Source organism: Amblyomma maculatum, chromosome 4, assembly GCF_055883805.1.
Source record: "Amblyomma maculatum isolate TAMU_Amacu chromosome 4, ASM5588380v1, whole genome shotgun sequence".
In the NCBI taxonomy this organism is placed as follows: Eukaryota; Metazoa; Arthropoda; class Arachnida; order Ixodida; family Ixodidae; genus Amblyomma; species Amblyomma maculatum.
Window position 1 is genome coordinate 100657825 of NC_139347.1, and position 15717 is coordinate 100673541.

The following is a 15717-nucleotide window of genomic DNA, read 5'->3' on the forward strand; positions in this document are numbered from 1 at the left end:
AACAGCCAAACATTGTACTAATAACAGTAATACCAGTAAGCATTCGAGAAATTGCGACATACCTACACTTTAACCTGACTGCTTCAAGCATATGTATTCAGACGATTGAACCAGTAGCAGCAGTGGTCTAGTTCCGACAATTGGTCTTTGTTGGTCTTTCAGGATGCTGCAGCGCTCCTTTGTGCTTCTCGTACCAACAGCAGCACCTAAAGGGATGCTCGGAAGCAGCATGCTAACAGTTAATTTATCTGCATTTTGTCTGGAAAAGACGTATTGGCTGCGGAAACGCATGAGTCTCGAGAAAGCCCACTGTTAGTCGAAAAGGACGAATGAATGTTTAAAGAGCATACGAATATGCTTATTTTACGGGACGATTTGTTTGTGCTACCGTAACGGGCTGAACTTATTCCCTAAAGGTATTCGCAATTAATACTGCTTTAAAGCTTTCTCACACTATTTTCATCTGCCTTTCTCGCAGATTTGCGCACAAGTTATGAATAAGTAACTCGGTGACGGCATTCTTCTGATGGCAGTCTCGACATTTGCTTGCAGGTGGGTAAATTTAGGTGGGTAAATTTTGAGTGGGGACAAATTTTGAGTGCCAAATACTGGCCACCAACTACTTCAACATTATAGACGGTCGGCACTAATCTTACCAATGAAATCACGCACTGAATGAAATTTTACCAATGCGTTTTAGCTGAATGCATGTTAGAAAGTTCGTGTGGCATAAAAAAGCAAAACAAAACAACAAAGCGGTGGTTATGTTGTTTACGTCCATCTGAATGGAATATCAGATCCCTGTGTAGCATGAACAATATTTTCAACAGGTGCGCGACTGGTGCTTACCTTCACTGCACAGGACCAGGGCTGCTCAAAACGTCTGCTCATGTCCATCGCATTCCGTATCACAGGAAAGAGCATATAGACATCCGCACCGCTTGACGCTACGTTTTCATCAGCAGTACTAAGGAGATTGTGTAAAAGAAGACGGAAATAGGGGCATATATCCCCGTTAGTTGCCTCTCAGTCTTGCCAGAGATTAGAGCCACTGGAAAAATTTCAGAGTACCGCAAAGGTGCCCATCGGCGCCATTTTTCTTCCAGACTGCAGGACACGGCCGCTGTCATCGCTCATCGCCTTGGAACGTGTTTTAGGTTCAGCAAAACTGAACAAAGTTGCCATTTTTATTCTAAGCAGTACCAACAATGATTGTGTGGTAACTAAATTTAACACTGTAGTCAGCAATACATAAAAAAAAAAGAGCAAGTGCGTGGCCAGATTGGTGAAAAGTGCAGGACACTTAAAATGTAGCCGTTTCGCTCATCTGGCGTCTTACGCGCTGTGCAGTGTTGTCACAGCGTTATAAAGTGACTTGATGTGAAACAGCATGCTTGCGAAGATCAAAGGAACGCGGAAATTGCGTATATTCTTAAAGCCGTTGAAAATGCCGTTCGTCCACGCCGCTTCATCAGAAGCAGAGAACGGGGTGCGGGGAGATATTACGCTCTAAAAATATAATTCGCTTTGTATAAGTGACACGACGTAAAGTGGCAACTCATCGAGACAGTACAAACAAAGAAACCAATATACCGTGTAAGAAGGGCATTCAACGTATGATTTACATCGCCGTTGCTGTGCCAAGTACGCCGAGTGGGCTGCCTTAAAGTAACGCACTGGTCTCGGTCGTTTTCATCCCAAAAGAAAAAGAAAAAAAGAAACATGAGCTTTGCTATTTAACATCTTCCATCACGCGAATGTGAATATTGCTCTTTTCAATTTTTAGATTTCACTAATGTAGGTTCCCCGCTATTCCTCTTGTGTCTACCCTTTGTCAGAACTTCGCTCGTTAGCTGCCATTTAAAAGCGGTACGAAATTGGCATACTGCATGGCTTTCATGTGCGGTTGAAAACACAATCTGGCCAGAGGTTGCCACATTCGACTACACCACAAATCTAGTGGGTCAGTTTCTCATTATAAGATCACGCACTAATTAGTACTTGTCGGCTCGGAACCACAATTGCAAAACATTTCGTCATAAAAGAATAAATGCAGATGATTCGTGCTAGGTGGCTATCAGTCCACGGCTGACAGTGACCTGAGTATAGTCCATTCAATGACCGGAGTTTGAGCTCCCAGGTCTAAGCTGACCAGCAAGGCCTCCCCTTGCTCAAGACTAGCTTGTATTAGAGATTCTGGGCGCGGCTCCTTTTTACAATTCCACATTATAGGATATTAAGTGGCTATTTCACCACATAGTGTACATTCCGGGTCGCAATCAGCCGTGTAGAATTTTGACAAGTAAGGAGTCATGAAGAATCGTGCTTGGAGTCACCTCCAATTGCAAATACATGCGGGCAATTGCCAGATGCATCCACATTCGCAATTCAAGTCAAACAAGAAGCAGACGCAGGTGCACATCCGCATGCGCGCGCATTCCGTCACGTATTCACGAGAGAGTGCAAGTACTTTGCACAATTGAATAGGCAAAAAAGATCTTTATAAGAGATGGATTTGTCACTAGCAGGCTGAGTATTTCTCCTTATTTTGAGGGTAGCTTTTGTAAAATTCCGCAACCGAAATGGACGGGAGATTTTCCATCACGCGTGCAGCACATTGCGTTGGAACGTAAACACCTGTTCCGATAACGTGTACTGTGTGCACATTGGGTATTTCCTGCACTTGTTTTGTGACTAAACAAGTATAATGTTAAGCCTGCGAACCAGTCAACCAGCCTCTCACAGCGGGTGTTCATTGTGGCACAGAGTTTTTCCAGCCAGTTATGGGAACCCGCACTAACCTATATTACAGACCATTTTCACTTCAGGCACGCATAAAAATGTTTTACTGATCCGGTCCAGTTGCTGCACCCAAAGGCTCAGCAGCCAGGTGACCTGCCTTATAAATTCTTGTGTTGACACTTCCATGAACACGCGATATAGTAGGAACTCCGTCCCAAAGCTACTATTCCGCGCGCGCGCTTGGAAGTGGTACGACGACACGAAGTCACTTGAACTGCATTAGACTAGTGGCGGGCCGGCTGCGCACGGAAAAGGAATGCGAAACTTTGAAATCTTCCAGCGGCTCTACCAGATACGTTTAAGGCCTTGTTGTGTCCAAGCTAATTTATTGCTCAGAAGGCGTCGGTGTGTCTGCGTGCGCTCCACGGGCATCTCAGCAAGCTTCGTCTGCAGATGCCCACCCGGTCTGCACGCACGCCTCAACAGCCGCTGTCCTCACCCATGACCATTTCGAAGCACCGATTTGGTCGCTTTGTGAAGAAACGGCCTGACTTCCCAAGAAGAGCCTGGCCTGTTAATGACCTACAGAGGGGCGGCGGCGGAGCAAGCGACCGTCGTCGGAGCCACGCGGTGTCGGGTTACGGTACTCGACGTCGGACAATAGCGGAGGGAGAAGCCATCGTCGGCTTCGCGCGAGGTCTGGCCTGCTGGCTGAAGTGTTTGCTGCTGATGGGGAGACCCACAGGGCGCCGGACCGAACGGAGAAAAACAGAGGCCAGCCGTGAGAATAGAACGATGGGGGGTCGCTTGTGAACTGGCGATGTGTTTGTTAAAGTGTAGTGGCACACGTGCAAGAATGTGCGGGGCGGGGCTCAGTGATGCAGTGCGCAAACTGTCACCTCGCGCTTTGCGATTCGCCCGTGCCAAAGATGAACTTTTTCCCTGCCTAGGGACCTAGGGAGACCCAAGAGAAGAAAACCGGGGGTCCGACATCTGGAGAGGGCTTCCTTCTGAAATCTCCAGCGTGTAAACATGTAAATAAACTACTTGTACTCAGCTCTAATGAAAGCTCCACGTCTCCGCGGTTCCTCGACGCTTCGCCGGTCAACGCTACCCTCGGCTCCGGTCCTGTGCGTCCGGCGTCGCGACAACTGATTGGCAGCGTGGTGGGATCGAACCTGGCTGACTGATGGAGAAGAGCACACCGAGATCACGGAGACTGGCAGTTGCGGACTGGTGAGTGTTGGCATTGCTTTTGAGTTCCCAGGCTAATAAGATAGATGTCTAATCTTATTTCTGGGGAGGCCAGCCGCAGAAGCGTAAATTAAAGTACTTCTGGGTGGAGGCCAGGGCATTGTCACACTGCTGTCATGGATTTGAAAAAACTGCTCAAGTCTCAACTCGTGAGTCTGAGGGAGGAGCTAGGCATCAAGGTTGGCCCTGAAATGACAAAGCATGAGGTCATATTGGCAATAGAAAGTTCGGATGCCGAGAGTGAGCAAGTAGAAGAGACATGGTTGGAGATTCAGAGAGCCCAGGCGGAAGAGAAAAAGCAATTAGAGCTTGAGGTAGAGAAACTCCGCCTGCAAGTTGAACTCAGAAAGACGAGCGTTGTTCAAGGAGTAGAGGTAGCGGTCCGACAAGATCTTTATGATCTATCAAAGTTATTGCAACCATTCAAGGTTGGGCAGGACATAGGCCTCTATCTTGTGAACTTCGAGAGAACGTGCGAAAAGGCACAGTTTGGTCGCAGCTCTTGGCCGCGGCGTTTGTTAAGTTTGTTGCCTTGCGAGGCAGCGGATGTAATTGCTCGACTCTCTGCAGAGGACTCTGACGACTACGATAAAGTTAAGGAGAGCCTTCTCAAGAGATTTCGTCTGTCGTCAGAGGCTTTCAGACAGAGATTTCGGAGCATTACAAAGAGGCAAGGTGCTAGCTATGGAGAGTTTGCCTATGATTTGAAGGCTAACCTGATGGAATGGATGGTAGGCGCCAAAGCCAATAATGAGTACCTCAAGGCCTTAGAAATCATTGCTATCGAGCAATTTCTTTCTAAACTTCCTGAGGCGATGAGAATTTGGATTCAGGACAAGGCGACTGTCAGCTCGGCGCAGGCAGCGGCAGAACTTGCGGACGAATACGTCTCCCGCCGAGGGGTGCGAGAGGAGCTTTCTTCCGCTATGCCGACTGATAAGGGAAATAGCGTGACAGGGCCAGGACTGGGAAAGCGCCAGTGGAATTCAGGATCTAAGCTGGAAAATGTGACAACAGACACTACGAAAACGCCTACTAGTGTTGAAAAGCCAGAAAGTGAGCCTGAAAAAAAGGGGGCGCACGATCGGTTACAGAGGAAGATATTTGAAGCGCGCAAACCGCCTGTCTGCTATAACTGCCAAGAATCTGGGCACATTGCCGCGGGATGTCGAAAACCAAAAGTTACATTCGCATACACTTGCGATTTGGTGAAGAATGAGGAACTACTCAATCCTTATTTGTTTGATTTGGCTGTCAACGGAAAAAAATGCCGAGTGCTCAGGGACAGTGGGGCAACAATTGACCTTGTACATCCTGATTACGTGGAAGAAAAACAGTACAGCGGGAAATGTGCGTGGATAAAGCCGATTCTGGAGGAATCTAGTGTTTGCCTTCCAGTAGCGGAAGTCGTAATCACTGGACATTTCGGTGAAGTTCGTACTGAGGCTGCAGTTTCAAGCAAGCTGCCACCGCAGTACCCCTACTTGTTTTCTAACCGAACGGACCAGCTTCTGAGAGCTGAAGGGAAAAGCTTGACAGAGGGAGTCGTTCAGGTGCTCACAAGAGCTGAGGCGCGTTCCCTTGCTGCCAAGCTAGAGAGGAATGAGGCTGACTCAGGACAGCAGGAGAGAGATGTCGCGGGTGCACAGTCTCCGACATCGCAGAAGAGCGATGAACAAGGGAGCAGTGAGGGGGTGCCAAACAGGCAGTTCAATGAAATGAAAAACAAGCAGGCCCCATCACACTTCGATGAGAGAGAAATGGCAGACAATTCAGACCATACAGGACAATCGGAAAGTGTTGGAAGCGATTGTAAGGGGTTGTCTGTGCTTTCGTCGATAGTGTCGCTCGATCGAGGACTGGGAAAGGTGAACAGCGAAACGCTCATTAAGGAGCAGCAAGATGACGAAAGTCTAAAAGATGTGTTTGACGCAGCCAACATGGAGGAGGCACAGACTAGGGCGGAAAGTTACTACAAACGAAATGCAAAGTTGCAGTCGTATCAAGAAGGCGCCCAAGTCCTTGTCCTGCGCCCATCGCGAGCGAATAAGCTCAAAGATCAATGGGAAGGGCCGTTCCGAGTGGTGAAAAACCTTTCAGAGACGAACTACGAAAACGAGCGGAAGCGAAGGCGCCTAGATGTCACGATCTATCACCACCACCTCATGAAGCAATATGAGGGCGGCGAGGTTCAGGCAGTCAGCATGACTTTGAACGTCCGTGAGGAATTAACCACCGAGATTCCTCAGCTGGGCAGCTCTAAAGAAGAGAGGAGGCCTATAGCGCATGCGAAAAAGAAAGTGGTTGCCTGGTTTGGGCATCCCAAAAATTGGCATGCTACCTCTACGGAACACCGTTCGTCTTTGTGACGGACCACTGTCCACTAACGTGGCTCTCGCAGATGTCGGGGAAAAATTCTCGACTATTGAGAGGAAGCATTGCGCTCCAAGGTTTGAGCTTTAGTGTGCGGTACCAAAAGGGAAAGACAAATGATAACGTCGATGGCTTGAGCCGTGCATAATACTCCTTTTACCGCTTCAGTGAACGAGGAAGATACAAATGTATCCTTTACTGTTCTAAGTGTTTAATTTAGGCATTGTTGCACTGAATGTTTCTTAGCAGTTTTCATAAGTGAGTGAATTTGTAGCTCTTTTTATGAACAGAAGAGAGGGAGTGAGGCAGAAAACGGGTGGCAGTAGTGTGACAGGGTCCGCAAATATGATACTGGGCAGAGATTTTTGTTTATCATGCAATAGCCTGGGAGCTTGAGAGCTTTTGCTAGCGCTTGCTTGGTTTGTGGCGCCAGTCTTTGCGATTTAGGAGTGGCCCAACCACCGTACGAAGAAGCTGATCTCTAACGTCGAGCAGCAGAAACTCCTCGCCGTCCGAGATCTTCCCGTCGGCGGAGGAGCTGTTGTGTCCGAGCTAATTTATTGCTCAGAAGGCGTCGGTGTGTCTGCGTGCGCTCCACGGGCATCTCAGCAAGCTTCGTCTGCAGATGCCCACCCGGTCTGCACGCACGCCTCAACAGCCGCTGTCCTCACCCATGGCCATTTCGAAGCGCCGATTTGGTCGCTTTGTGAAGAAACGGCCGGACTTCCCAAGAAGAGCCTGGCCTGTTAATGACCTACAGAGGGGCGGCGGCGGAGCAAGCGACCGTCGTCGGAGCCACGCGGTGTCGGGTTACGGTACTCGACGTCGGACAATAGCGGAGGGAGAAGCCATCGTCGGCTTCGCGCGAGGTCTGGCCTGCTGGCTGAAGTGTTTGCTGCTGATGGGGAGACCCACAGGGCGCCGGACCGAACGGAGAAAAACAGAGGCCAGCCGTGAGAATAGAACGATGGGGGGTCGCTTGTGAACTGGCGATGTGTTTGTTAAAGTGTAGTGGCACACGTGCAAGAATGTGCGGGGCGGGGCTCAGTGATGCAGTGCGCAAACTCACCTCGCGCTTTGCGATTCGCCCGTGCCAAAGATGAACTTTTTCCCTGCCTAGGGACCTAGGGAGACCCAAGAGAAGAAAACCGGGGGTCCGACATCTGGAGAGGGCTTCCTTCTGAAATCTCCAGCGTGTAAACTTGTAAATAAACTACTTGTACTCAGCTCTAATGAAAGCTCCACGTCTCCGCGGTTCCTCGACGCTTCGCCGGTCAACGCTACCCTCGGCTCCGGTCCTGTGCGTCCGGCGTCGCGACAGCCTGTCGACATGCTGGAAAAACAGAACTGAAGGACCCGCCGGGGTGGTACAGTGGTAAGGCGCTCGACCAGTGTCCGGAGTACCCGGGTTCGAACCCGACCTCGGCGGCTGCGTTTCGATGGAGGCGAAACGAAGAGGCGTCCGTGTGCTGTGCGATGTCAGCGCACGTTAATGATCCCCAGGTGGTCGAAATTACTCCGTAGCCCTCCACTACGGCTCCTCTTTCTCTCTTTCCACTTTCACTCCCACTTTCCTCCCTTCCCTTACGGCGCGGTTCAGGTGTCCACAGAAACAAGTGTGACAGATACTGCGCCTTTCCCTTCCTGTGAACCAATTATTATTAAAGGACATTGTGCGACTTTTCACAAGCATTAAAACATGTTTTTCGGCACTTTGACAAGTATTACGAAATCTCCCAATGCTTAAAGCAAATTCATATGCTTTTCTGGAACCATGGCTCTGAGCCATGGCTCCAGAATGCATTTAAGTTCGGAAGAGCTATGGAAGAGCACAGATAGCTGGGGAGTCTACACCTATCTGAACTGCCAATCAACTTCTCATTACAGTACACCGCCAGATAAATGCAATGCAAAAGGCCTCTCCCACCGGGCTCCAGTGAACTGTCGTCCACCTGCGCTAATGGCGTCCACTTATTAATGCGAAAGCACTACTCCGCTATGTTCACAAAATTTCTGTCCGCAAACCGTGTCCGCAGGCAACATGAGCAAAATGTTGTACGCAGCAGTTGTAAATGAGAAGTAGTAGAGGTCAATGAGTGATGTCAATCGATAGACGGTGACATAATGTTGCCGAAAAAATAATTAGGGCAATAAGTTAATTAGGTAAATAATTAGAGACAAATATGTAAAAATAAAGGCGAAATGATCCATTAGCCAATGAGTTGGCGCCACATTTGAATGTATCAAATACTAAAATAGGTAATTAAATCAGTCAATTAAGGTGACGTAAAGGATGTGACGTAACGCAACCTGAAGTCGAGTCAAAAAAGGGCATATGAAGGGGTTGGTGTGCAATTTGAAAGTATCCAAGACTAAAGTAGCTTTTAAGGCAGTCAATTAGGGTGACGTCAATGATGTGACGTCACTCAACCGGAAGTCGAGACAAAAAGGGCATAGGAAGCGATTGGCACGCAATTTGAAAGTACTGAAAACTAAAATGGGTAAACACGAAGTGAATTAATGTGACGTCAAGGACGTGACGTCACGCAGTTTAAGTAGAGCCGACAAAGGGCATAGGAGGGGATTTGCGCGCAATTTGAAAGTACCAAATATAAATAAGTGGTAAAAAAGAATTGAATTATTGTGACGTAGAGGTTGTGACGTCACGCAATCAGACGTAGAGCCGAAAAATGGAATATGAAGGGATTGGCGCACAATTTGAAAGCACCAAGGACTAAAAGGGGTAAACAAGAAGTGAAATAAGCAACTAGAAGCAACTGTGTATCCAGTGTAAAGAGCGCTCCTTTCCTTGGAGTATATAAATACTGGAAATGGGCTACCATAGCTTAGTAGTTTCGAGGGGGGGGGGGGGGGGGGGGGGGAGATGATACCCACTGGTAGATATCTTCCACTCGCTAGCGCTTCGAGATACAGAAACCCCTTGGAGGCCAACACTGGCTTCCGGCTACCTCTTACTGATTGTAGATAATCCGCGGTGAACTAGTAAGCAATGTTGTAATACTTCTACATAGGCTTTTTGTGGCATAAATATATGAATCGGAAGATTCAGGTGGCGCCGTGATCTCAGCATTAGTGGTACACCATCAATTTTCGTACGCTGCATTTTAACCTGATGTTTTCAAGAGAGGTGTCTGTCTTTCAAAACACTAAGAAATAGCTGGGATCGTACGTGAGGTGCCATCAATTCGCATATAGGAGGGGCAGGCAACTTGTCATTACTTCCCTTGCGAAAGCCCCGTCAGCACTATTTTCAGACGAGAGATAGTGACCGCAGAGAGCCAGGCACACAGAGATATTAACGTTTCTGAATAAGTTGCTGATTGACGGGGCGCATACTTGACGTGCTCCCGCTTCTGATGCATATGCCACCTGTACAAATGGTGCCGCACACTCTACGAGGTTTGTTCCTTGGTATGTGTAGCAGGGTGACTTTTAAGAGGAGGAGGCCGAGTACAGCTCCCTAAGTACACCCTTCTATAGTGCACTTTGGATAGTATTCATTCCAGTTGTATAGGTTCAATTCGACACCAAGGCCGTCCAGGGCAGCGAGTAAGACATGGTGAAAAACAGCCAGAAGAGGTACTTTGGTTAAGGAAATGCAGCTGTCTCGATTCATGCAGCAGCACAGGATCCTTTTCAGAAGCTTAAACGAGGAACATGACTCTATGGTGAAACATTAGGAGAATCCCCCAAGGGGGAGTAGATTTGTAATAAGGGCGTAATTACTCATTGACGTCCAGCCAAGCGCAGCCATAAGGCTACGAAAGAAGTCTATACATCTTTCTCAGAAACTTCGCACTTAAAGAAAAATTCGTCCTGGCCCGCGGAACCTTTCCTTTGTAGCCGTATGGCTGCGCTTGGTTGGATCTGAATGAGTAATTACTCCTTTATTACAATTTCTTTATCAGCCGAAGACTTGTTTGAAGAAATTTGTTCATTTATTCAGTATATACTCATTTCGGCTTTTGAGGAAACATACGACGCAAACGGTAGTAGATAAACCCTTCCATAAACTTAACTATACGCAACTACGTATTCTTTAACAATGTTTTAGGACCTGCGAACTTCTTAACGCTATCGCTTTCTGTCCTTAAAAATAAAGCTTGAGTCTTCTCAAATATTTATTTGCAAGTAATATTAGCTAGAGTAACGCAAAAAAATACAGACAGAAGAAACCGGGCAAAGTAGACGCGAACCGCCGCTTTATGCATTTAAAAACGTGGTGCTAATACGTTGTGCCGCAGAATCAACGAGGAGTACTTTGATTACATTTAACTACGCTCTAACTTCCCATTCCTTCACACAAGAATTTTTCGAATTGTCGTAAGCTGCAGCTGCTTAAACAGAAGGTGCGGCTTGAAAGTGCGAGTAGTTTGCTTTCGGAATAAATTTTGATGGCAGGCTAGCCCCCGGAGCAAGCGGCGTTGACCTACCAGTCCCAACCCCGTAGGGCCAGAAACAGCCACCCTCCCCCAGCTCGCCCTGGGAGGCGGCGCTGCTCAGCTGCCATCACCTACAGTCCCAGCGGACCTTGGTCACCAGGGTGCGAGCGGCGTTAGACGCTATTGGGGCTCCAGAATAGGAGCTCCACCTAGATTTTTGAGGGCCAGGGCCAATAGGGCGTCGGTCCAAACATCTCCTTATACAAAGAAATAAATCAACTACCACCACACTATCCGCTCTCCGTCTTCACTGACGCCATCTGAAATCCTAGTTCTCCGTACTCCTCTTTCGCTTATTTTTCCACTCCGTAGACACGATCTCCTTTCTCTATCAGAGCCAGCTGCAGTCTGGTATCTGTATTCCTATCGCATCCTCCTTGCTGCGGTGCCTGATTGGTTAGTGCACCCTTTGCGAAACCCAGAAGATATCTATGCAAGCATTTAGTGGTAGAGAAAAAGCTGCGAGTTTTGCAGCGATAACCTCTATAACATCGCCTTTTTTCTTACCCGCTGTTTTTCATACTTTACTAATATAGGAAGGAAATAATAAGGAAGGAAAGTGGGAGTGAAAGTGGAAAGAGAGAGAAGGTGAGCTGCAGTGCAGGGATTCGGAGGGATTTCGACCACCTTCGAGCACTGATTTGAAGACAGTAAATGCACCCAGATTGTTTAAAGAGAGCAGGCAGAAACAGGCGGAGGCTCTGGAATGCATATATTCAATGAAGCCGAAGGAGCAGGGGAGGTGGGGAAGGGGGCTGTTCCTGGCCCTACGGGGCTGGTATGGTAGGTTAACGCCGCTTGTGGCGGGGGCTAGCCAGCACCGAATGTTTATCTGTTGTAGGCCGTCATTCTCTAGCGAAAAAAAACGTATGAGTTTCAATAACCTTAACAGATCTCATACTAAACTCATACTAAACTCATACTAAACTCATACTAAACTCATACAAATATCATGCAATCTCATATATTTTTCATATGTTGAATAACATTTGTATGAGATCATATTAGAATATTACGAGTTTATTATGAGTTTAGTATGAGGAAATGTATGAGGTTATTGCGACCCATAGGGTTTTTTCACTAGGGATTGCACCCGCCACCGCTTAGGTAATGGACGACGGCTGTTGCGGCGCGCGTCTTTCTCTCCCTCTTCTTTTTCTTTCGTCTCTACTGTCTCTGTTCTGTTCTGTCCACACGAGGCAACGTAGGGCCCCGCCGGGGTGGTGCAGTGGTAAGACGCCTGACTACTGTGCCGGAGTTCCGGGTTCGAACCCGACCTCGGCGGCTGCGTTTCGATGGAGGCGAAACGAAGAGGCGTCCGTGTGCTGTGCGATGTCAACGCACGTTAAAGATAAAAATAAGTTAAATTGGTTCACAGGAAGGGAAAGGCGCAGTAACTGTCACACTTGCTCTGTGGACACCCGAACCGCGCCGTAAGGGAAGGGAGGAGGGTGGGAATGAAAGTGGAAAGAGAGAAAGAGGAGCCGTAGTGGAGGGCTACGGAGTAATTTCGACCACCTGGGGATCTTTAACGTGCGCTGACATCGCACAGCACACGACGCCTCTTCGTTTCGCCTCCATCGAAACGCAGCCGCCGCGGTCGGGTTCGAACCCGGGAACTCCGGCACAGTAGTCGGGCGTCTTACCACTGCACCACCCCGGCGGGGCCGTTAAAGATCCCCAGGTGGTCGAAATTACTCCGTAGCCCTTCATTACGGCCCCTCTTTCTCTCTATCCAATTTCACACCCACCTTCCTCCCTTCCCTTACAGCGCAGTTGCGGTGTCCACAGAAAACAAGTGAGACAGTTACTGCGCCTTTCCCTTCCTACAAATAAATCAGTTATGGAGGCAACGTAGGTGGCTCGGCTACAGAGCCAGTAGCAGACCCGTGCATTATCATTTCCTTCTTCCTACAGCCACACCCTTTCTATCTGCGCCAGCGTGTCTGCAGATCTCTTGGCTTTGCGCCGCTCGTTCTTCATTGCCGCGACGGCTAACTGCCAGGCCACGACCTCGGGGTCCGACGACTCGAGTTTCTCCCGTCTTAGGCCGCCGCCGAATAGGGTCTGCCACTCAGCTCCACAACCATAGGCACCTCCCTTCCAAAATCATTTCATTATAAATAAATGTTTTCTCCTCCGCCCTGCCCCGTCGGGGTGGTTCAGTAGTAAGACACCCGGCTACTGTGCCGGAGTACCCGGGTTTGAACCCGACCTCGGCGACTGTGTTTCGATGGAGGCGAAACGAATGAGCGTCCGTGTGCTGTGCGATGTCAGCGCACGTTAAAGATCCCCAGGTGATTAAAATTACTCCGTAGGCCTCCCCTGTGGCTCCTATTTCTCTCTTTCCACTTCCCACCTTCCTCCTTCCTATAAGGCGTGGTTCTGGTGTCCACAGAAACAAGTGTGACAGATACTGCGCCTTCCTTTTCCAGTGAACCAACCAATTTCACCTCCTCCCGTCTTCTACGCCGCGCAGCGTCGGGACTGCTCTCCTTGTTTTCCATGACAGTGGTTATGCTGCCGTATCATCTCCCCCCCCCCCCTCCGCTTTATACGATGCCGCGAAACCTTTTTTCTTTTTAACCCGACCACGGCGGCTGTGTTTCGATGGAGGCGAAACGAAGTGGCGTCCGTGTGCTGTGTTATGTTGTTGTCGTTGTTGTGGCTGTAGGAAGAAGGAAAAGAAAATGCACGGGCCTGCTACTGGCTCTGTAGCAGAGCCACCTCGTGCAGACAGAAGAAAAATTAGAGAAGAAAAGGAAGAGAAAGAGAAAGACGCGCGCCGCAACAACAGCCGCCGTCCACCACCGAAGCGGTGGCGGGTGCAATGTTGTGTGATGTCAGTGCACGTTAAAGATCCCCAGGTGTTCGAAATTACTGCGTAGCCCTCCACTACGGCTCCCCTTTCTCTCTTTCCACTTTCACTGCCACTTTCCTCCCGTCTCGTATGGCGCAGTACAGGTGCTGTGACAGGTGCTGTGACAGGTGTGATCCCTTCCTATAAATAAATCAGTGACAGGTGTGACAGATACTGCGCCTTTCCCTTCCTGTGAATCTTAGACCTTTTTAGACCTCATCGTCCTCTCCTGCCTTCTCTTCTTCTTCTTCTTCTCCCTCGTTATAATGGCACATACCCACTGTAGGGGATTGGCCAGAATTCTTTGTAGGTGACATATTATAATTGATAATGTCGATTTGACTGTATCTCTCCTTCTTCCATGCATCTTCCTCTTCTGCTTTTTCTATCCAATGCTGGACCGGATATACACGCAAGTAATGTTTTTCGTTTCTTTATTTCAAAACGTTGTGTGCTCAGCTGAGCACACAGCCTTTGATAATAAAGACTAGAAAAAAGAACATACATGGCTAAGTTTGTGCAAAAATAACAAAAGCAAATGGAAGACTAAATAAAGGCAGTCACATGACAGCCACGTGACGAAGCAGGTGACTGCCTGCAAGAACAGTGTCATGGCGTCCTAGCCGCAGGGCCATGCATCGGGGGCAGCCATGCTTTGGGGCGCCCGATTGCTGGCCCGCGCCGCGGCCGTGATCCTCCTGCTTGAGCTATCCCCCGAGTGCGCGGCATCGACGAAGCAGCGGGAAGCCGCCAGAAACATGGGCAAGAACGCAGCCGTTGTTGCGGTTGGCAGGCACAAGCGGGACGGTGACACACTACGCGAGGTCTTCATCGAACACATAAACAACGTGGACGATCCGCAGCCAGCACTGTCGTTGTTCATCGGCTTTCTAATCCTGGGCGCCATCATGATAGTAGTCCTCATCTTCCTGGGATGTTTGCTTTTGATCCGCCTGTCCGAGTCACGGTGCGCCAAGTACCAGCGGCTGTATTCTCAGGAGTCCCTCGTATCTCGCCGTCGGAGCAAGGCAGACAACACTGCCCCTTCTCAGGTGTTCACGTACGTGGACCTCTCTAATATAGACGTAGGCGGCATAAACCACCGCGACGACTGCGATCATGGGCAAGCGCCACGTTTTTCGGCCATCTTCACGACTGTCACCAATGTCAGCGACAGAGAGTCGCGACGGAAACCGAAGCGAGGACGCTCTTCCGGTGGGCACACGAGCCGTCTTCTTGCGATGGGCATACCTTCATTGGTTCCCGCAGTAGACAGACCCTCGCTACGTCGGGTCAGATCACAGGATGAGAACATCATTCCTTCGGACACAGACTGCGTTTCTGCAGCTGAACGGATGGCAGAACCCCCAAATAAACGCGTCTGCGTACATCCAGTCACCGGTATGTCGACGCAGCTCAGCGGCTCTGTAAATGCAGCACAGGGGTTCGAGACATACACTGAGCACCACACTGAGGTTGAGTCCGCCGTGCCTCAGATGGAGGTAAAAGTTCGAGACCGTGTCGTGAAGACAATGCCGCACGGCACAGGTGCTGGTCAAGTGTGGTCGCCGACTGACAGTGGTCTTGCACATAGAGCTGATGAAACTACCACAGGAGGGGCAACGGCAACGTCCAATAGGTATTATCCGGAGGGTACGATAACTCACGGATCTGAATCTAATCTAGGCATGTTCCGCAAAAATGGCAGCTGGAGCGAAAATATGAGTCCATTGTTCAGTCCAGGAGAGACATCAGCAGGACCTTCACTTTTACCCAAACAGCCGAACTCTTCTACATCTAGCGACAGTACATCAGAAGACAGTTCGCGACTTCTACTAGAAAAGAGGGAACTTTCAGGACATGGCAGATTTTATGAACCGCACGTACCTGGCGAAGCAGGCCAAACTGCTGCAACCTGGGACACAAAATCGGATTTAGGCTCCGGCACAAATTCTCTCACAATGCCTCACAGCACCACAGCGGTGGTACCTTATGAGGACACGCTACGAGGCCCAGTCAAACCGC